The sequence below is a fragment of the Bubalus kerabau genome, chromosome 15 (genome assembly GCF_029407905.1).
Source record: "Bubalus kerabau isolate K-KA32 ecotype Philippines breed swamp buffalo chromosome 15, PCC_UOA_SB_1v2, whole genome shotgun sequence".
Taxonomy (NCBI): domain Eukaryota; kingdom Metazoa; phylum Chordata; class Mammalia; order Artiodactyla; family Bovidae; genus Bubalus; species Bubalus kerabau.
Genome location: NC_073638.1, coordinates 41,741,164 through 41,762,738, shown reverse-complemented (window position 1 = coordinate 41,762,738; position 21,575 = coordinate 41,741,164). Strand labels below are relative to the sequence as shown.

Genomic DNA, 21,575 nt, shown 5'->3' with positions numbered 1-21,575 from the left:
GTTAGCGATTTTAGTAGAAGGCTCACATTTTTTTCATTAACAGACAAACACCATGCCTTATTGCCTTAATAGTTTGCCCTTTGAATTTCAACAATTTCTCTTCTCTTTTTCTATCAAATAGCTTAGCTTTGGCAAAATGCTTTTTTTGTTATTTTTGTTCCTGCAGCTATGACTACCGAATGATTTCATCAACCCATTTTGGAGTCTTTCTTTTTGTATTTCAGTACAACAATCTTAATCTTCCCTGCGGGCAGTGAACAAGTCTCTTGGGGAGAGGTGGAGAACACGGAAATGCAAATGAGAAAAGCATCTTGATGACAGTTTAAGGATGACTGTGCCATACCCTTAAGGACGCTGTGGAGGATGAAGCTTCTGGAGCAGGTGAGAAGTAAGAAGCAAGCAGAAGTCTTGCCCCCAAAGGTCTTGCTCCACAGAGCCGGAGGGGCACTCTGTGTAGGATCCCAGGCTTCACTCTTGGATCTGTGTCATGTTGAAACATGGGAACTTTTTCAGCACCAGGTCCCAGGGATAAGGCTCCTTTAGTAGTCATTCACACTTTTTTCACAGCACCATCATCCTTAGCATTAAAAAAAATGATTTATTTATTTTGGCTGTGCTGGGTCTTTGTTGCTGCATGGGCTTCTCTCTAGCTGTGGTGCACAGGCTTCTTACTGTGTGGCCTCTCTTGTTGTGGAGCACAGGCTGCAAGGCACGTGGGCTTCAGTAGTTGTGCCTCCCAGCTTTGAGAGCACAGGCTCAATAATTGTGCAGGGGTTTAGTTTTGGGACTCTTCTCAGACCAAGGATCAAACTCTCTCCCTGGTTTGGCAGGTGGATTCTTTGCCACTGAGCTTCCAGGGAAGCCCCATCCTTAGCATTGTTTTTCTGTTGACTTTGATCTCAGAGATTCATGGAAGGATCAATTAACTGTGAAATTCATCTTGATTCTGAATAGAGTCTTACAAATAGTTTCTATCCTGATGTGACTTTTCCAATAGTTTTGTAAAATCAACAGGGAATAGACTGTTTGTTTCCATTACAGAGAAAAAAGAATCAATCTTGAACTTTTCTTTTTCATTACAATAAATGTTTATTGAACCCTTACTGTAAACAGGAATTGTATTATACAAAGTTAGCTAGAGGTTACATGTTGCTAATAGTGGGGAAGATGACACAATCAGATACCTTTCCTTTAAATGTCAGAGATAAGTACAAAGTGTCAAGAAGTCAAAAATGAAGGGCATATCTCAGCCTTCCTGGAGGAGATGAGGCTGAGCTAAGCCTTGAAGGATGAGCAAAAGCCAGATCCAAGTGGTGAGAGGAGCCCTCTTGGCTTATTCGCTGTGGTATTTCTAGCACCTAGCACATGGTAGACATTCAATCCAGTGCGTTTATAAAAGAAATCTCAGCAGAGGAAATGTTATAAGCACACACACACACACACACACAAAACATGGGAAACTATAAATAAATCAGAATTACCAGAAGATTAATCCTTACCCTTTATGGGGTCACAAACCCCTTTGAAAAACTAGTGTGAATCATGGATATACTCTACAGTAAAATAAATATACACTCAAAAATTTATGGATAATTTTAGAAAATACAGATATTAAGAATCTCGGTTGTAGAAAAAAGAAAAGGAACAAAAAAAGAATCTCTGTGGTAGGGAATTGGGAGCATTGAGATTTTTAACAACATGCATTTGTTTTATTTTGTTCTATTGTAAACTAGGAAATTACATAACTGAAGATTTACTTTGGATGCATCATGAGGTGTTGGAGAATTCTATGGACGGAGGAGTCTGGCAGGCTCTAGTCCACAGCGTCTCAAAGAGTCGCACATGACTTGAGTGACTATCACTCACTCACTCATTCATCGTGAAAGGTAGGGTAGGGCTTCCCAGGTGGCTCAGTGGTAAAGAATTCGCCTGCAGTGCAGGAGACAAGGGTCATGTGGGTTTGATCCCTGGGTCAGGAAGATCCCCTGGAGAAGGAAATGGCAACCCACTGCAGTGTTCTTGCCAGGGAGATCCCATGGACAGAGGAGCCTGGCGGGTTACAGTCCATGGCGTTGTAAAGAGTCGGAGATGACTGAACACGCACCCACTACCACATCATGAGAGATTGGGTTAGGGAGAAAGGAATCTGAGAACCAGGGAGGTGAGATAAAAAAAATATGTCCAGGGTCACTTGGAGCAGTGCGTCTCAAGCTTTACTATGCATATGAAGCACTAGAGTGCAATGGACTGAATCTTAGAGTCCCCTTAAAATTCCTGTGTTGAAATCTTAACCCCTAAGATGATGATATTAGGTGAACTTCAGAGTTGCTTAGGCCTTGAGTGTGAAGCTCTCATGAATGGCGTTAATACTCCTTAGAAGAGATTCTACAGAGCTCCCTAACCCCTTCTAGTGTGTCAGGATACAGCAAAAAGACAACTGTCTGCGAACCAGGAAGAAGGCTCCACCAGACAACAAATCTGCTAGGACCTCGATTTAGATTTCCCAGCCTCCAAATCTGTGAAGATTTTCTGTTGTTTATAAGCCACTCAGTCTATGGCACTTTATTATAACAGTCTGAATGGACTAGGACACTATCATCTTTCTATTTAAAATAAAAAAAAATTTTTTTTTCAAGTGGACCGTTTTAAAAGTATTGAGTTTGTTACATCACTGCTTCTGTTTTCTGTTTTTGTTTTTTGAATGCAAGTTATGTGGGATCCTAGCTCCCTGATCAGAGATCAAACCTGTATCCCTGCATTGGAAGGTAAAGTCCTTAACCATTGGACTGCCAGGGAAGTCCCACTGTGTACATTTTTAAAATGCAAATTCTGATTCAGTAGAGCTAGGATGGGACTTGAGATTCAGCACTTCTAACAAGTTCCCAGGTGACATTGCTGCTGCTGGTCCAGAGACCAGCATGTAGGCGGAAGTGGCCTGTCGTCGGCTCTGCAAGCCCAGAGTAGTGTAGTCGAAACCTCTCATCAGTAGTTGTGAAATTCAGATGCTCTGAAAACCAAAAGCACTTTTGTAATTTCTTTGGAGGCAAACTTGAACTCACGTGAGACTATGTATAATCCTATTTTGTATGAATATTCATGTTTTCATTCTAAAAATATCAATGTGTTTGATTATGGGAAGCTGCTTTAGACTCTGTTGGGGGTGTGATGTTATATGAGGTACATGACCGTACTAGAATATAAAAATTCCAAATTTCGGGGAATGTAAATTGGCACAGCCACTATGGAAAACAGGGTGGAGGTTCTTTAAAAAGCTAAAAATAGAATTGCCATATGATCCAGCAATCCCATTCCTGCGTATGTATCTGGAGAGAACTCTAATTTGAAAAGATACATGCACCCCAATGTTCATAGCAGTGCTATTCACAACAGCCAAGACACAGAAGCAAGTTAAATGTCCATTGACAGATGAATGGATAAAGAAGACATGGAATATATATATGGTGGAATACTACTCAGCCGTAAAAAGATGAGATAATGCCATTTGCAGTAACATGAATGGACCTAGAAAGTACCATACTAAGTGAAATGTCAGACAGAGAAAGACAAATATCATGTTAGCACCTATATGTAGAATCTAAAATGATATAAATGAACTTATTTATGAAATAGAAGCAGACTCATAGACATAGAAAACAAATTTATGGTTACTAAAGGGGAAAGGGGGGGCAGGGAAAAATTAGGAGTTTGGGATTAACAAATGCAAAATACTATATATAAAATAAACAACAACACCCTACTGTATAGCACAGGGAACTATATTCAACATGCTGTAACAAACCATAATGGAAAAGAATATGAAAAAGAATATATGTATGTATGTATAACTGATTTACTTTGCTATACACTGGAGGCTAACACTATACATAAACTATACTTCAATAAAAGTAAACTCCAGAAAGTTCCAAAAAGAAAAAAATATTCCAAATTCTGAGACATCTCTGACTTGGAGTTTGTGGCAATCTGAGGGATGCTTTCCCCACCCATTCACATAATCTTCCTTCTCCTGGAATGGTTCTCCATTTCACAGAGCTGGGCCTAACCTGTCCTCCTTCTCCCAGCTCCCCCTACCAGTCACAGAGAATTTGATCAGGGTGGATACCTGACCCAGATTGGGCCAATTGGATTCGGTCTGTGGGAATTTAGAATTGGCACACACCAGTGCTTGTCTCCTTTGGTTGCTGGCACTGAGGCAGGTGAGAGGTAGCCTTTTCCAGCTGCATGTCTGAGAAGCAGAAAAAGCTAACCTGTAGAGAGGAAAAAGTGAAGAAGGTGTGGGACAGGAACGAGGTCCGTGCTGCCTTGCAGCGTGAGAAAAAGGTGGGTAGCCTTGGGAATGTGAGATGCAGACGATGAGCAAGGGCGGCAGATTTGGTCCTCGGTGCTTTCTGGTCTCTGGTTCTAGTTCTAATTGCCCTTTCTGCCCTTGAGTTCTCTGACACCCCATTACCATCTTGTAGTAAATTCCTACTTGTGTTAATGCTACCTGAAGTGGGTTTCACTGAATTGCCTTAACTAAGACACTAACAGAATTATTTGTTAGTGCAGTAAAAAATTATTTTAGACTCTAAGAATGGACCTGCAAATCAAATTCCCAAGAGAAGTTTGATTAATTAATTTCCATACAGACTGATTGCCAGTGGGACCAGAATCCTCCCACTTACAGGTCAGCCTGTTCTCTCCCGGTGGGAAAATCTACATGGAAAGCCACATTATAATGAGAAGGCAGCTTGATGAGTACAGACAGAGCCAGATAATTAGGGGATCTGAGCGGGCTGTCTGCACGCGAGGATGGTCGGAGGCACTTTCCTGGTAGGTCCAGGACGTGCTGAACCTGCCATGTGGTGTACATGAGTACGTGTGCTAGGGCATGCTTGGAAAACAGACCAACTCACAAAAACCAGTTCACCCATAAGTCAGGTCAGCATATGAGCCATTAACCTAGAATGAGTATTCGTTAAAAAACATTTCATATGTGATGGAATGGTTTCCACAGCTTTCTGAGTATTTTCCTCCTAAGATGACTGGCAACTCTTTTATGTTGTACAGTTCTGTTCCATCTTTTTTCCTTCCCTTTTCCCTTTCTCTTCCCCTGCCTCCTTCCCTCTCTTCCTTCCTTTCTGCTTTTATCCCCACCTCTCCCTTCTTTCCTCTCTTTTCTACCCCTATTTAAGATCACCTCTATCCACTCCCTCCCACATCAACCCTGTCCCCATCATCTCCTAGAGCCTGAGACTGGAGATTGGGTCTTCAGGGGTGAGCTAGTTAAGACCAGGAATAATGTCCAATGGAGAAAATGGGTGGATGATGAGAATGATGGGTGGGGATTTTGGAGGAGGAGCTGAAGGTCAAGAATCAGACCCTCCAGGTGACTTGAAACACCAAGATCAAAGCAGCAGGTACAGGACCTGATAACAAGAAGTCAAACCAGGAGTTGAGGATGGGACAAGACACTGAACTGAAGGGAGAACAGGCTGAAAGCAAGTGAAGCGATAATAACAGTTGGTCTGTATTTCCATTGCTCATGAACTATCTTAGAGTCCCCTGTTTCTTTAAAATCATATTATGTATCTTTTGGAAAATTTTGTACAATGTTGAATTTGCATAAATCTGGAGTTGCTCAACTAAGGGAGTGTTTTACTTATGATTCATCGTCTTGGTCCCTTTTTAAAAACTTCTCCTTCATGCTGTTTGTTGCCTGTTTCTCAGACATTTGTGTACTAGATTTCAGTATTAAGGAAATTATCCCAAATTAAATGTTTATTGCTGTGTAGTGAGACATTTCTGTGTTGATAGGGAGAGTGGAAAGATGAGACAAATTCATCAGAAACGTATTAAGCTCTACTGCAGTTTCTGACGTCTAAATGATGAAGTAATGTTACTGGACTGCAAATATTACCCCACACATTATTTTAAAAGCTTTAAGAAAAAAACTGATTTTTAACCAAGACAATTTGTTTTCACCATAAACACGGTATATACTTGTATCTGTTTCCTGTTGCTGCTGTAAGTTATTACCATCACTTAGTGGCTTATTTTCACTTTTCACTTTCATGCATTGGAGATGGAAATGGCAACCCACTCCAGTGTTCTTGCCTGGAGAATCCCAGGGATGGCAGAGCCTGGTGGGTTGCCATCTCTGGGGTCACACAGAGTCGGACACGACTGAAGTGACTTAGCAGCAGCAGTGGCTTAAGATAATGCATATTTATTATTTTATAGTTCTAGAGGTCAGAAGTCCTAAAATCAAGGTGTAAGAAACTTCCCTGGGGGTCCAGTGGTTAGGACTCCATGCTTCCACTGCATGGAGCATGGGTACGATCCTTGGTTGGGGAACTAAGATCCTGCATGTCACGCAGCGTGGCCAAAAAAAGAATAATACTTAGAAATAAGTTTAACAATGTGCAAAACATAAAAATAAAATAAAATCAAGGTAGGACTGTGTTTCTCCTGGAGGCTCTCAGGCAAAATCTATTTCCTACCTTTTCCAGCTTCCAGAGGTGGCCTGCATTCTTTGGCTCATAGTCCCTCCCTCTGTCTCCAATGTCAGCAGTGAAAAATCTTCAAATCTCTCTGGCCTCAGCCGCTGCTACTGTTACCATATCTTTCTTTCTCTAACACTCCTGACTTCCTCTTATGTGATTATATCGGACCAGATAATCCAAGATAATCTCTCTCTTGAGATCCTTAATTTAATCACATCTACATTGTCTTTTTTACTGGGTAAAGTAACATGTTCACCGGCTCTGTGGATAAGGATATGGATATCTTTGAGGAGTCTACAATAATACTCATTTATCCTATTTGGCCTACCATAATAATCACTCATAGGTATTAATAAAATACAGTCATAAAAGTAGAAAGAAAAATATAATTCATGGTTCAACTACTGAAAGGTAAACATAATGAACATTCGTTCCATCTTTTTAAAATGAACAGTTTTACATAATTATGATTATACAATGTATATGTATGTACACAATTTGGAACTGCTCTTTCACAAAATATTATATCATAGTACATTTTCCATGTTTGTGTACAGCCTGACCACATAGCTTTATTGACTACATGGTATTCCATTGAATGAATATACCATATTTCACTTAAGCCTTTTCTTATTGTTTTAATTTTAAGTTGTTTTTAATTTTTTAATATTATAAATATCTCTGTGACAAGTATTTTTGCTTTAAAGATTTTTTGCTTATATTTTCCCTTAGGGATAGATTCCAGACATGGAGTTACTTTATCAAAGTCTTTTTACAGCAAATGTTTTTCCAAGAGTTTATGTAAATTTTCAGAACCATCAAGATATATGTTAGTACCCATTTTACTACATTCTCACCAGCACCAAATAAAACAGAAATCACAAAAATAACTTTGCCAATCAGGTAGGTAGAATAGATAATTTCTTTTTGTTTTAATTTGCATTCATTTGTTTACAAGCAAAAGCGAACATTTTCTCATGGGATCATTTGCTAGTTATAGTTCTTTGATGAATTATTGATTCATGCCTTTTACATTTGGGAGTCAAAATAGTTTTTAACTTAATTTGTCTATCTAATAGCTATACATTTTAAAAGTTTATTTAATATTTGTGATATTTGCTATAATATTTTCTCTTGTCTCTCATTTATATCTTTTATGTCTAGAAGTTTTAAATTTGTACATTGTCTAACCTATCCATCTTTTCTCCCCTCATTTTCTTTGCTACTTTAAAAATCCTCCTGTTTCTGCAGCAACATGGATGGACCCTAGAAATTACCAGACTAAGTGAAGTAAGTCAGACAGAGAAAGATGAATATCATAGGATATCACTTATATGTGGAATTTAAAAAGATACAAATGAACTTATTTACAAAATAGAAAGAGACTCACATACATAGAAAACAAACTTATGGTCATCAAAGGGGAAAGGTGAGGGAGGGATAAATTAGGAGTATAGGATTAACAGAAACATACTACTAAATATAAAATAGATAAAAAATAAGGACCTACGTATAGCACAAAGAACTATACTCAATACTTTGTAACAACCTATAAGGGAAAAGAATCTGAAAAAGAATATTTAAATATGTGTAAACTGAATGTGCTATATAACTGAAACTGACATGATATTGTAAATCACATATACTTCAATTAAAAACAAAACTAGGCTAGGTTATTCTAAGAGACTGGCAAGAGCCAGTCAGGTCAACCTCTAATTTTTAAACTTAATTAATTAATTTTTGGCTGTGTCTTTGCTCCTGCGTGGGCTTTTCTTTAGTTGCGGTGAGCTGGGGTTACTCTTAGGTGCAATGTGTGGGCTTCTCGTTGTGGTGGCTTCTCTTGTTGCAGAGCACTGGCTCCAGGCCTGCAGGCTTCAGTGATTGTGGACATGGGCTCAGTAGTTGCAGCTCCTGGGCTCTAGAGCACAGGCTTAATAGTTGTAGTACATGGGCTTAGTTGCTCTGCGGCATGTGGGATCCTTCTGAACCAGGGATCAAACTCGTGTCTCCTGCATTGACAGACAGATTCTTTACCACTGAGCCACCAAGGAAGTCCCAGGTCAACCTCTAATTTGAGCCTAAATGCCAATCTATAAATTGGTGGCCTGACTCTATACGTGAAGGAAGGAAAGTAAAATGTGTCCTGGGTTGAGCATCTGAAAACAGAGTCAAGCCTTCCTTTAAATATTGGGTTATTTTGTTGTAATTAAAAAAAAGTTTCTATTGGAGTATTGTTTCTTTATGACATTGTGTTAGTTTCTGCTGTACAGCAAAGTGAATCAGTTTCTATCTACACAAATCCCCTCTTTTTTTAGTAAATATTGTTATTTTTATATCAGTGAATTAAGATATACTTTTATTATGTTTAAAATCCTCCTGTCCCAATGGTTAACTGTGTAGTACCTTTAATATTCTTCTTGTTTTTCTTATGGTTTTTAAAAGTGTCTCCTTAATCCATCTGGAATTTATGTTGGTATGAAATCTATGGAGAGGATCTCACTACCTGCTAAATGTTACCCGTAGGAGGGGCCTGATTTGCACTTTCTGAGCTCTTTGCACTGAGTCATCTACCTTTTCTCTGTTCACTGAAAAGAAAGGAGAGTGGTGATGGAATTGGTGTGAAATTCTACATTGGTTTTCCTAGTGATAGGGAATAACCTCCCCGTTTTCTGAATGTGTTGAATTTTCTTCAAATATTCTCACCTTCTGATTAGTATTTAAGCTTAAAATTGAGACAAGAAGCTTTAGATAAACTATCTGAAATATATTGAAAGTACTCAAAACTGGGAAAATAGAAAAAAAAAGTCAGTCTTTTAAAAAAGCACTGGAAACCGTTCTATCAGACATGAAATATTGTAAATTTAAATTCTAGATGAGTTAGTTTAGGTAATTTAACCAAGAACTGACACTCTTTCCTCTGGACAATAATTAGACCAGCACCATCCAGTGGAAATAAAATGTGGGCCATGTGTGGAGTTTTAAGTTTTCTAGCCCAACAACATTAGAAAAGTAAAATGTAGCAGGTGAAATTAATCTAAATAATGTATTTTATCTAACCCAATATATCTGAAATGTCATTTCAACACATAGTCTATGTTAAAATTCTTGAGATAGCTTATATTCTTTTTTCCCCATACTAAGTCTTTGAAGTCCAGTGAATATGTTTCACTTACAGCACATCTCATGAATGTGGATTAACCTCATTCCAGATACTCAATAGCTGTGGGACTAGTAGCTGTCTTATTGGATAGAGCAGCTCTGGACACAGTGACACATTGTGGCTACTGGATTTTTTCCCTACACTCCATGCTGAACAATCTTTAAAAAATGTCTTTTCTCAGGGCTGAATATAGCTGATTAGCTTTTGGTGTCATTTGATTATCAGCTGCTCTGGAGGCTAGGTGGTAAAGCATCTGTTTGCCAATGCAGGAGACACAGGTTCGATCCCTGAGTTGGGAAGATCCCTTGAAGAAAGAAATGGCAATCCACTCCAGTGTTCTTGCCTGGAAAATCCTATGGACAGAGGAGCTTGGTGAGCTACAGTCCATGGGGTTGGAAAAGAGCCAGATACGACTTAGCGACTAAAAAACAATCCTTTGATTACACTCACCTTAAACATAACTCTTCTCTCATACAGATGATCAATAAGAAAATGAAAAGATATTCATCATTGTTAACTATTAGAGAAATACAAATCAAAACTATGATGAGGTACCACCTCACACCAATCAGAACAGTCATCGTGATAAAGTCTACGAATAACAAATGCTGGAGAATGTGTGGAGAAAAGAGAATCCTCCTATACTGTTGCTGCTGCTGCTGCTAAGTCACTTCAGTCATGTCCAACTCTGTGCCACCCCGTAGACGGCAGCCCACCAGGCTCCCCCGTCCCTGGGATTCTCCAGGCAAGAACACTGGAGTGGGTTGCCACTTCCTTCTCCAATGCATGAAAGTGAAAATTGAAAGTGAAGTTGCTCAGTTGTGTCTGACTGTTAGCAACCCCATGGACTGCTAGCCCACCAGGCTCCTTGGTCCATGGGATTTTCCAGGCAAAGAGTACTGGAGTGGGGTGCCATTGCCTTCTCCACCTGTACTGTAGATGGAAATGTAAACTGATGTAGCAACTATGGAAAACAGTACAGAGGTGCCTCAAAAATTTAAAAATAGAGTTGCCATATGATTGAGCAATTCTACTCCTGGGCATATATCTGGAAAAAAACATAATCCAAAAATATATGTACACTCCTATGTTCTTGGAAGCACTATTTACAATAGCCAAGACTTGGAAACAGCCTTAATGTCCAGATTGACCAATGAATGTTAAAGAGCTGCCGATGGTGACTGTGGCCATGAAATTAAAAGACTCTTGCTCCTCGGAAGAAAAGCTGTGACAAACCTAGATAGCATATTAAAAAGCAGAGACATTACTTTGCCAACAAAGGTCTGTAGAGTCAAAACTATGGTTTTTCCTGTAGTCATGTACAGTTGTGAGATTTGGACCATAAAGAAGACTGAGCACCTAAGAATTGATGCTTTTGAATTATGGTGTTGGAGAAGATTCTTGAGAGTCCCCTGGACAGCAAGGAGATCAAACCAGTCAATCTTAAAGGAAATAAATCCTGAATATTCATTGGAAGGACTGATGCTGAAGCTGAAGCTCCAATACTTTGGCCACCTGAAGCGGAGAGCCGACTCATTAGAGAAGACCCTGATGCTGGGTTGAAGGCAGGAGGAGAAGGGGGCAAAAGAGGATGAGATGGTTGGAAGGCATCACCGACTCAATGGACCTGAGTTTGAGCAAGCTCTAGGAGATGGTGAAGGGAAGGGAAGCCTGGTGTGCTGCAGTCCATGGGGTTGCAAATTGTTAGACATGACCGAGCGACTGAACAACAACAATATATATGTGTGTATATATATACACACAACAGAATACCACTTAGCCATAAAAAGTATGAAGTAATGCCATTTGTAGCAACATGGATGGACCTAGAGATTATCATACTAAGTGAAGTAAGTTAGAAAGAGAAAGGCAAATACCATATGATATCAGGCAATTCAGGCTGATAGAGATCCAATCTTGTGTCTAGAATCACCTCATCTGGTAGAAGCAGACCTAGGAAATCATGCTTTGGCTCTTGAAGCTTCCACCTCACTAGATACAAGGCACTTTGGGTCACGTTTAATTCCCCAAAACAAACCACAAGAACACATGCAAGTTCCAAGGGAATAGAGAAGTACAAACCCATCATATACCAAGCAGGAGAACCGGGTTATCTGTGAGCTTCCCTAATGCCTGGCACATCTTGGAGAAAAGGAGCCACAACCAGTACATACTATTATTCTAATGTCACAGATAAAAAAAACCCCTGAGAGTTAAAGAAATAGCTCATGGTCACTAGCAAGTAAGTGGCAGTGCTGAGGTTGTGGTTTAGGTTCTTATGATTTAAAACACATGCTCTTTGTACCACATTAGTCTCCTAGGATCACCTGCAACATTTCCAAAAGAAGCCCAGGTTTTGGGGGCATATCTCTCCTTGGAGTCATGCCTGGAGCTGTTTTCATGCTCCTTGCTATCTGAATTGGCACATCAAACATGTCCCTGCTCCAAGTCCTTCATAGGCTTTCCTGCTTCACATCTGACAAACTCTGCTCAGAGTCAGTTCTGTGCATCCACAGTTCTGCCAAAGTGCCCACTGTGGTGTCCTCTTCCTAAGGCATGTATTTTGGCCCATCATTTGTATACATAGCAGTATCACTGCTTTATGGATGTTTTCTTGCAAATATCCTCTGGTCATATTTCAGTTCAAAAGAAATTTGAAGAACATTGTTTTGGACAATGGAGGTCTTGATAATTTACAAATATCTTGTCTGTCTATTTTGTTTCTTGACAATAATGTTCTAGGGGAAGGAAACTAAAATTTCTTGGGAACTCATTGGGTGTCAGGAACTGTTCTAAGCATTTTCATAAACTTTTATTCTCATTTATTCTTCATAACAACATTCTGAGAAAGGGGTTATTATTCAGAATTATAACTCCTGAATCAAAACTAAACTCTAATCAAAGAGGATGATTAAAGTAAAAAAGAAAAAAATGACATTTGGTCTCAGATATCTGAATAGGAATAATAACACTTTCTTTATCCCTTAATTACTCTCATGGGGAGTTTTTCACCCTTTGCAGTATATTTATAATTTCTCAAGGGTGTGTTTGACCATCCCTGTAGAATTGGAAATGAATATTTGGAAATTGATTGAGAGTTTATCATTTAGGACTCTCTTGGTTGCAAATAAAAAAACTCAACTTATCCTTGCTTAAGCAATAAAAAGGGAATTTATTGGCTTATGCAACTAAAAAGTTCAAGGATAGACAGATCTTTGGATATAGTTTGAGCCAGAGGCTTAATACTAGAAACAAATCTCACTCTATTTCTTGGTACTGGTTGTCTCTATACTGGGTTTATCTTCAGACTCTAAGCAGTGGAAAAGAAGGTTTAGAGCAGCCTTTTGTCCTGCATTTAAGTTCAGTAGAAAAGAGTATGTGTTTCTCTCTCAGAAGTCCCTCAAAAGGTTTGTTGTATTTCACTGACTGTGTTTAGGTCAAAGTTTATCCTGTGAGCAATTAGTATGGGCCAGGGACTATGATGCTGTAATTGATCAGGCCTGAGTTCATGCCCATCCCTGGAATTAGGGATTAGTCACCTTGCCCTTTGTACAGGGACTTCATGAGCGTGAGGGTGGGTTCCAGAGAGGAAAATTGGGGCACTGAAAAGAAAGTTATATGCATGCTGCATAGTGAAAACAACTGATGCCCAGGACAAACAGTACTTTAAAATCATCCACTCCCTTTTTGACCCCTTAGAATAGTCTACAGTATAAAAAGGGTTCTGCGTTATATTGAGCTTAACTCACAAGTTTACTTCAAGGATAAAGACAAGTGTCCTTTTGAAGATAAACATTTATCCAATAATCACTATGAAACATGAAAACTATATTTTCTCTCAGCTGTCAGAAAGCTTAAAGCTTTATTAGTATTCAATGACAGAGACTTTCTTTTTCCAAATTCTTACTACAATTGTTTATCTTATCGATTTTATTTTTAATCCAACACCTTTCTCTTACACCATGCTAGGATGATTCAGTGCTGAAAGCACATACAAATCAAGTTCTCAACGCAGCAAATATCTTATAATTCTTTCAACATTTTGTTTGTTTCTATCAAACTTAAAAAAGAAAAAGTAGTTTGGTATCCACTCTAAGTCCAGTTAACCCTTTGTTTGATTCTTCACACTTGAGTAGGACCCATCTTCCATTAGGGGCATTGTAGTAGAGGGATCAGGCCTGGGCTTGTCCTAAAGATCCCAGATGAGTCCTCAAGATGATACCTTATGGTGAACGATATCAGATTTGTGGTCTCCAAAGATTTAGCTTCGGGACCAGAGACCAGGCTTGATCACTTCAGACCTTCCGTGAAGCAGAGTTTTATTAAAGTATAAAAAAGGACAGAGAAAGCTTCTGGCATAGACATCAGCAGGGGGACCGAGAGTGCCCCCTATCTCATCTTTTTAAAAAATAACTTCTCTCTTTACTTTAAAAATACATTCTTGCAGAAAAATTGAAGAATATAGGGAAAAAACCTGGGATAATAATTTTTCTTTTTTTCCTTGTGTTTATGCCACAAAGTTCTTTCATGTGCAAAATTGGGATAATACCATGCATGCTATGTAAAAATTTTAATTTAGCAATATATTGTATTTTGTCATATTTTTAGATGTTATTATACATAATTTTTGGAGAAGGAAATGGTGATCCACTTCAGTATTCTTGCCTGGAAAATTCCATGGATAGAGGAGCTTGGTTGTCTACAGTGCATGGCCTCACAAAGAGTTGGGCACAAGTTAGCATACATACATGATTTTTAATGATTGCTTAGTGTTCCCCAATAGATGTATCACAATTTACTTACAAATGTGTCCCAGCATTTTTTCCCTATTACAAACATATCAGTTCAGTTCAGTTCAGTGGCTCGGTTGTGTCCGACTCTGCGACCCGATGGACTGCAGCATGCCAGGCTTCCCGACTCCCGGAACTTGATCAAATTCATGTCCATTGAGGTGGTGATGCCATCCAATCATCTCATCCTCTGTCGTTCCCTTCTCCTGCCTTCAGTCTTTCCCAGTATCAAGGTCTTTTCCAGTGAGTTGGTTCTTTGCATCAGGTGGCCAAAGCATTGGAGCTTCAGCTTCATCATAAATTTAGCAAAGTTCACCTGCTGTGTACAGCTGCAGTTAATTCCTTAGGATAAATTTTAGAAGTGGATGTGTTCCCCAGAAAAGCTGTACCACCACATACATTTTCATAGACACTTCTTTTTTCATAGCTGGCAGAAAAGTAAAAGAAATATCAGTATTTTATTGCTACTTTGTACAAGAACTCTATTCTGTGCAGTTGTATACATTTAGTAATTTCCTAGGAAAGCTCTCCTGATTGACAGTTGAGTTGTCCTTGAAAAGTCATTTGGCAGTTCTGACTTTCCATCTGCTTTCTCATTCAGTGGGCAAAGGGCATGTTTTCCTTAGATGACTATTCCTTTCCTATTTTGGAATTATATGAGGCCATTAATGCTTTATGACCAACATTTAGAGGGAGCAACCTACAAAGACTGGGAAAATTCTCAGGATGCAAGTCGGAGCAGACTTCCTGGAGGCGGCAAGTCTTGAGTGGGGAACTGAATTTCGGTAGAATCAAGTAAGCGGAAGAGGAGTAGATTGTATCACTTTGTGGGGTCAAAGGCCATTTGGAGCACTTTGCCAGAAATCAGCATAATATAAAACCACTGGTACACAAAAGGAATAAAACGCAAAACTTAAGCTATTTTCCCATTAGTGAACATGATGCTTTTTTGACCAGCAGTTTACCCTCCTAAGAGGCCTCTTTTTAGAGTGTGGGCAGTATCAGCAATGTACCTTCTATGGGCTAGGCTGACCTACATTCTTTTTATTAAGGAATGAGATGACTATTTTAGGACATCAAGAACTGGAGACTAGAGAAAGGAATATTCTTTGTTTACTTTATTCTCTATGAAAAGCATTGCCGAGCAGCGTTCAGATATGACCTGTGTTAGTTTGCATCTTTTTACCAGAATGGGGTTGTTCTGGCAGTTTTTGTATTCTAGGACCTCCCTGGCTGGAATGGCCCACCTGGTCTTAGGGAGTGAAGACAGAAGTCATTTGCCGGCAGCTCTTGCCCGAGTCCTCTGAACACTATCAGGCTATTACCTGATTACACTATTTACCACCCCTGGGAAACAAACTGGAGTGTTCCTCTGTTTGACATAGGCAGTCTCAGAGGGGAAGCTTTCTCTACCTTTAAAGAGAATATTTAAAGGAGAAGTAAATATAATTTTTGGACACAGAGAAATTATTGCAGAAATCTTGTACCCATTTCAAGTTCCACTGGTTACAAGAAGCATAGTCTTCTGAAAGTATGCCCACTGACTTGGTGTGATGGTTTCCCACGAGAAGGAAGACATTATCATTAACTACATGAGGAGTGTTAGCAGGTGTTGGGTCCATCAAGCAGAACTTGTTCAGGACCTTCCAGCCCTCTTATGTCAGGTTAAGCTGGTAACTGAAGAAACACCAACTACTTTCACTTGAATTGGAAGTGCTCCAAAAATATTGCTCCTAGTGAGTCATGCAAGGGTGTAGTCAAAGAGCAATTCCAGACAGGTGGGAAGGAGAGGCTTTCAGTCACTGTGCGGTTTGAGGTTCCCCTGGGATAAATAGCTAGCCTGGGATCAACAGCAGTGGCACTTGGTCTTGCCCTCAGGACTCTGTGGGATCTGGGTCTCAAGAGTCAACAAGGTCCAGTCCTAAAGTTCCTGGTAAAGATGGCTCCTGGAGGGAAAAGTGGACACTCGTGGGCTGCAGACTGAGCAGTCTCCAAAATAAGTCCTTGTTTGTCTTTGAGGTCCTCTTGCTAAGGAGAGGACCGCTGTGCTCTTTATTCCTGCCACAGCACCTGGCCTACAGTAGTTACCAACATCTGCTGGAGGGATGAACGGATGCGCGAGTGAGGCTAGGCTAGGGGCAGTCCTAGCCATCTTGCTTGTCTGGTCTTCACACATATGTGTGCAGCTCTTTCCTTCAGCAATGAAGGATGATGTGACAGAGGCTGCTGTCGAGTACAGAGGCTATGAGCATGGGATTTGGGTCCTAATCCTAACTCTGTCCCTGGTTTGCTATGTGACCTCAGACTAGTTACTTGATCGTTGACTTCCATTTCCTCACATAGAAAATGGATATAATAAAATATTCCCATTTGGCTCAGGAGAGTAAAATAAGATAATGCCCATCAAACAGTCAGCTAAGTCCCTGGTACACAGGAAGTGCTCAGTGGGCCGATCTGGGATTCTCTGCATTTGCAGATGCAATGCTTATAAACCTGGAGAGTTAGCCTGGTGGGTGGGGGAGACGGCACACATCACTGTTTCTAGAGGGGATGACATGGTGGGTTCTGGACCCTGTGGTGTCAGCCAGTGTAGAGCAGGGCACTCAGGATTTTCATCATGTGTGTAGACCACAAATCATGAGTGAAAGGCTCTGAGGCCATATGTGTGGGGATGAGGCCAGGGTTAGACTTGATGGAGTCACACTGAGCCAGAAGCAGATCTGCTTGATTCCCTGGATAAGAGTTATAACTGATTTCATAGGAGATGAAGAGCAAAAGGGAGCTATAGCTGGATTTAGCTCAGGCCTCAGCTTTGGGCTTCCCTGATAGCTCATTTGGTAAAGAGTTCACCTGCAATGCAGGAGACCCTGGTTTTATTCCTGGGTCGGGAAGATCCCCTGGAGAAAGGATAGGCTACCCACTCCAGTATTCTTGGGCTTCCCTGGTGGCTCAGCTGGTAAAGAAGCTGCCTGCAATGCAGGAGACTTGGATTCGATCCCTGAGTTGGGAAAATCCCCTGGAGAAGGGAAAGGCTACCCACTCCAGTGGAGAATTCCATGGACTGTATAGTCCCTGGGGTCACAAAGAGTCGGTCACGACTGAACAACTTTCACTTTCAGCTTTGATGGGGCTTCCTCATGAATCGAGTCATGTGTCTGCTCATGGAGGCCCCTCCCTGTCCAGCATTTTTATAGGGCCATGATGACTGTTAAACTTGATTCCAGCAAGATGCACCACTGGGTAAATTTTATTGTGAGATCTCCATGCCAGGAACTTCTACAATCTGTCACTTGAGAGAGCCCCAGAACACTGATATAGGAGCCAAGCTCTGCCCTGTCAGGGTGATGGCTGTGTCTGTGAAATTTTAATTGCTTAGGCATGAGTGATGGTGCTGTGAGTGATTGCTGAGTTATGCCATTGGTAATCAGTCATTCACTCAACAAACACCATTTTCCTTCCTTGCTTTCCTCCTCGGTGAAACTGTAGCAATGAAAGACCACTTATTTGGACCCACAATATGCCAGGAGCATGGCATGATTCTATGCAGACTTTTTCCTCCTGCTTGCGTCCATACACAGAAGTGACTCTACATATGAATCCCAGGAGGGTTGGTGACTCTTTACTATTCCCAGACCTACCTTTTAAAGCAGTGAGGTTACTCAAAATTCCAGCATAGAGGTTGGATTTAAATGCCGAGCAGGAACACTTGAGAGAAGATGTGTATTATAGCAAGTGTTTAGCATCTTTGTGCATGAACGATTCTATCAGAAAACGGAATAATTAAATACCACCCACTGTAGCTTAGTGGAGCTCCACCCACTTAGTGGAGCTCATGCAAATAAATACACTTTGAGATCAAATCCCAATGTCCCTGTGTATGGGGTACAAGTCTCTTGGAGTTTCTCTTTCTCCAAGGAGTCAGAATGACATGGTGAATGCTGAGTTTTGAATTGGAGATTGGGATATTGGGGTTCAAAATTCTGGCTCTGTCACTTACCTGCCAAGGGACTCTGTGAGGAGTACTGTTTCCTTGTCTGTAGAACAAGGGGCAGTCCCTAGGATGACTCTAAGTTCTAACATTCTAGGAAATGGAGTTAGCTTGCAGAGTCTTAGGAAAAGGAGTACATCAAGACTGTATATTGTCACCCTGCTTATTTAACTTATATGCAGAGTACATCATGGGAAACGCTTGGCTGGAAGAAGCACAAGCTGGAATCAAGATTGCGGGGAGAAATGTCAATAACCTTAGATATGCAGATGACACCACCCTTATGGCAGAAAGTGAAGAGGAACTAAAAAGCCTCTTGATGAAAGTGAAAGAGAAGAGTGAAAAAGTTGGCTTAAAGCTCAACATTCAGAAAACTAAGATCATGGCATCTGGTCCCATCACTTCATGGGAAATAGATGGGGAAACAGTGAAAACAGTGTCAGACTTTATTTTTTGGGGCTCCAAAATCACTGAAGATGGTGATTTCAGCCATGAAATTAAAAGACACTTACCCCTTGGAAGGAAAGTTATGACCAACCTAGACAGCATATTCAAAAGCAGAGGCATTACTTTGCCAACAAAGGTCCGTCTAGTCAAGGCTATGGTTTTTCCAGTGGTCATGTTTGGATGTGACTGTTGGACTGTGAAGAAAGCTGAGTGCCGAAGAATTGTTGCTTTTGAACTGTGGTTTTGGAGAAGACTCTTGAGAGTCCCTTGGACTGCAAGGAGATCCAACCAGTCCATTCTAAAGGAGATCGGTCCTGGGTGTTCTTTGGAAGGAATGATGCTAAAGCTGAAACTCCAGTACTTTGGCCACCTCATGTGAAGAGTTGACTCATTGGAAAAGACTCTGATGCTGGGAGGGATTGGGGGCAGGAGAAGGGGATGACAGAGGATGAGATGGCTAGATGGCATCACTGACTTGATGGAAGTGAGTCTGAATGAACTATGGGAGTTGGTGATGGACAGGGAGCCCTGGCATGCTGGGATTCATGGGGTCGCAAAGAGTCAGACACAACTGAGTGACTGAACTGCAGAGTCTTTAAAAAATATGGAAACAATGTAACAACTGTTCAAATTAGAGTATTTTTGGTAACTCTGGGGGTGGTGGTCACAGACATTTGGCACTGGATAGTAAAATCTCACTTTCACTTCACTTTCATGCATTGGAGAAGGAAATGGCAACCCACTCCAGTGTTCTTGCCTGGAGAATCCCAGGGATGGGGGAGCCTGGTGGGTTGCCATTTATGGGGTCGCACAGAGTTGGACACGACTAAAGCGACTTATAAGCAGCAGCAGCAGCAGTAAAATCTCAGAGATACAGAACTCAACTCAAGTGCAAAGTCCCTAAAACCACTCAGTTGTCAGGAGTTTTTAGTGTGAAATTCTTTGATGGACAATTTCATGATATTGGTAGATAATGACTTTGATTAATGCTCTTTGGAATTTGTTTGCAAACTCCAGTCTTATTGTTATTTTTCATTAGTAGGAGAAAAGAATAGTATCAACTATGCATTCAGTGTTTACTGAATGCTGGTGATACACTAAGCACTTTGTATACTGTGTAAACCATTACCTCACTCAGTTCAGTTCAGTCGCTCAGTCGTGTCCTACTCTTTGAGATCCCATGAATCGCAGCCAATACCTCTATTATTGCCCCCATTTTACAGATGAAAAAACTACAGCTCAGAGAGGTTTAGAAGATTTTTCAAGGTCTTATCATTAGTAAATAGATATACTAAGGATTTGAATCTGGCTCATTCTGACTTCAAATTCACACTGTTTTTTTCTGGCTAGAAAGCTAGAGTTTTGTAACACATATGAACAGCATCATTATAATCCACACACATTTGCAAACTGTCAGCTGTGGGCAGAAGGCAGGGGAGGAGAAATCAGATTTAGTCCTTGCCTTTATTGTCATCAAATTTAGAAGATGGAGCATGTCTGTAAATGATACAACAGTATAAAGCAATAAGTGGTGTTGATTGTTAAAAGTGGAAGGGCTCAGAGGTAGGAAAAATCCCTGAGGGTTCTGAAAAATCTTTATTGACAAACGGGGACTTCATTTGGATCCTAAAGAATGAAAAGATTTGGAGAAGGCAGAGAGAAGAAGAAAAATAATGGAGGCAGCGGGAAGGATAAGAGCAAACCCCTAGAGATGGGAGTGTACTTGGTGTGTTCTAAGAACACTGGGGAGGCATGGTTGCCTGACAGTAGCATAAGCTTTGGGGAGCAAGAAGGAAGCTGGGTCACCAGCTAAGGACTCAGTCTCCTCTGTGAAGAGAGTTCCCTTAAGCAGGTCCACATGTACTGGCTATGTCTTCTTTGTAAAACAAGAAATTAATAACTTTTACAGAGATAATAAATTGTTTCTTCTACACAAAAATGCTGACTCAGATAGTTTAAGAAACTCTGCTAATAAACAAGCAGCCACTTAGAGGATATTTGTAAATCTCATCAAAGACTCACATGTGTTTGGCCATACTAATGAAGAAAATTAATAAGCTGTCTTCCATACTGCTCACGTTAAATGGTTACACATTTATGAACAAGAATTGGAAGCAAACAGAATGACTGAAAAAGCTGTGTTAGGATGGTGGCTTTATAAGTGATTTTCTTTTCCTCTTCAAACTTGACTTTAAGATTACTGTTAAATGCTAATTGCCCTTTTTTTTTTTTTTAATGAGCTCAGTCATGTTAGGATCCTAAGGAAATTTCTGAATTGAAAATTACGTTTTTTGCAAATTTTAGTGGCCAGAAATTTAGATGTAAAAAGTCCATTAAATGGTCTGGAAGGATTAATATTGTTAAAATGGCATACCGCCCAAAACAATATACAGATTTAATGCAACCCCTATCAAAATATCCATGACAATTTTCACAGAACTCAAACCAATAAATATCCTAAAATTTGTATGGACCCACAGAAGACCCTGAATAGCCAAAACAATCTTGAGAAAAAAGAACAAAGCTGGACATATCACACACTCCCTGACTTCAGATTATGCTAACAAAACTACAGTCATCAAAACATTATGGTACTGGCACAAAAAAGACACAGAGACCAATAGGACAGAACAGAGAGCCCATAGAGAAATCCACACGCATAGGGTCAATTAACCTTTGACAAAAGA

At 40.2% G+C, this 21,575-nt stretch overlaps 2 long non-coding RNA genes across 2 annotated transcripts in view; one reads left to right on the top strand and one right to left on the bottom strand.

Annotated features, from left to right (window-relative positions):
• Positions 1–1,703: 1,703 nt before the first annotated feature.
• On the bottom strand, positions 1,704–6,638 carry LOC129628946 (uncharacterized). The gene is made up of 2 exons (XR_008703015.1): positions 6,501–6,638; positions 1,704–1,929 (listed from the first exon to the last, which is right to left on the bottom strand). It is a non-coding gene; the product is annotated as an uncharacterized LOC129628946 (long non-coding RNA).
• Positions 4,214–21,575, top strand: part of LOC129628947 (uncharacterized) — a 38,225-nt gene continuing 20,863 nt past the window's right edge. The window contains exons 1-2 of the long non-coding RNA XR_008703016.1: positions 4,214–4,338; positions 7,755–7,793. This is a non-coding gene — a long non-coding RNA (uncharacterized LOC129628947). The remainder of the gene's footprint in view (positions 4,339–7,754; positions 7,794–21,575) is intronic.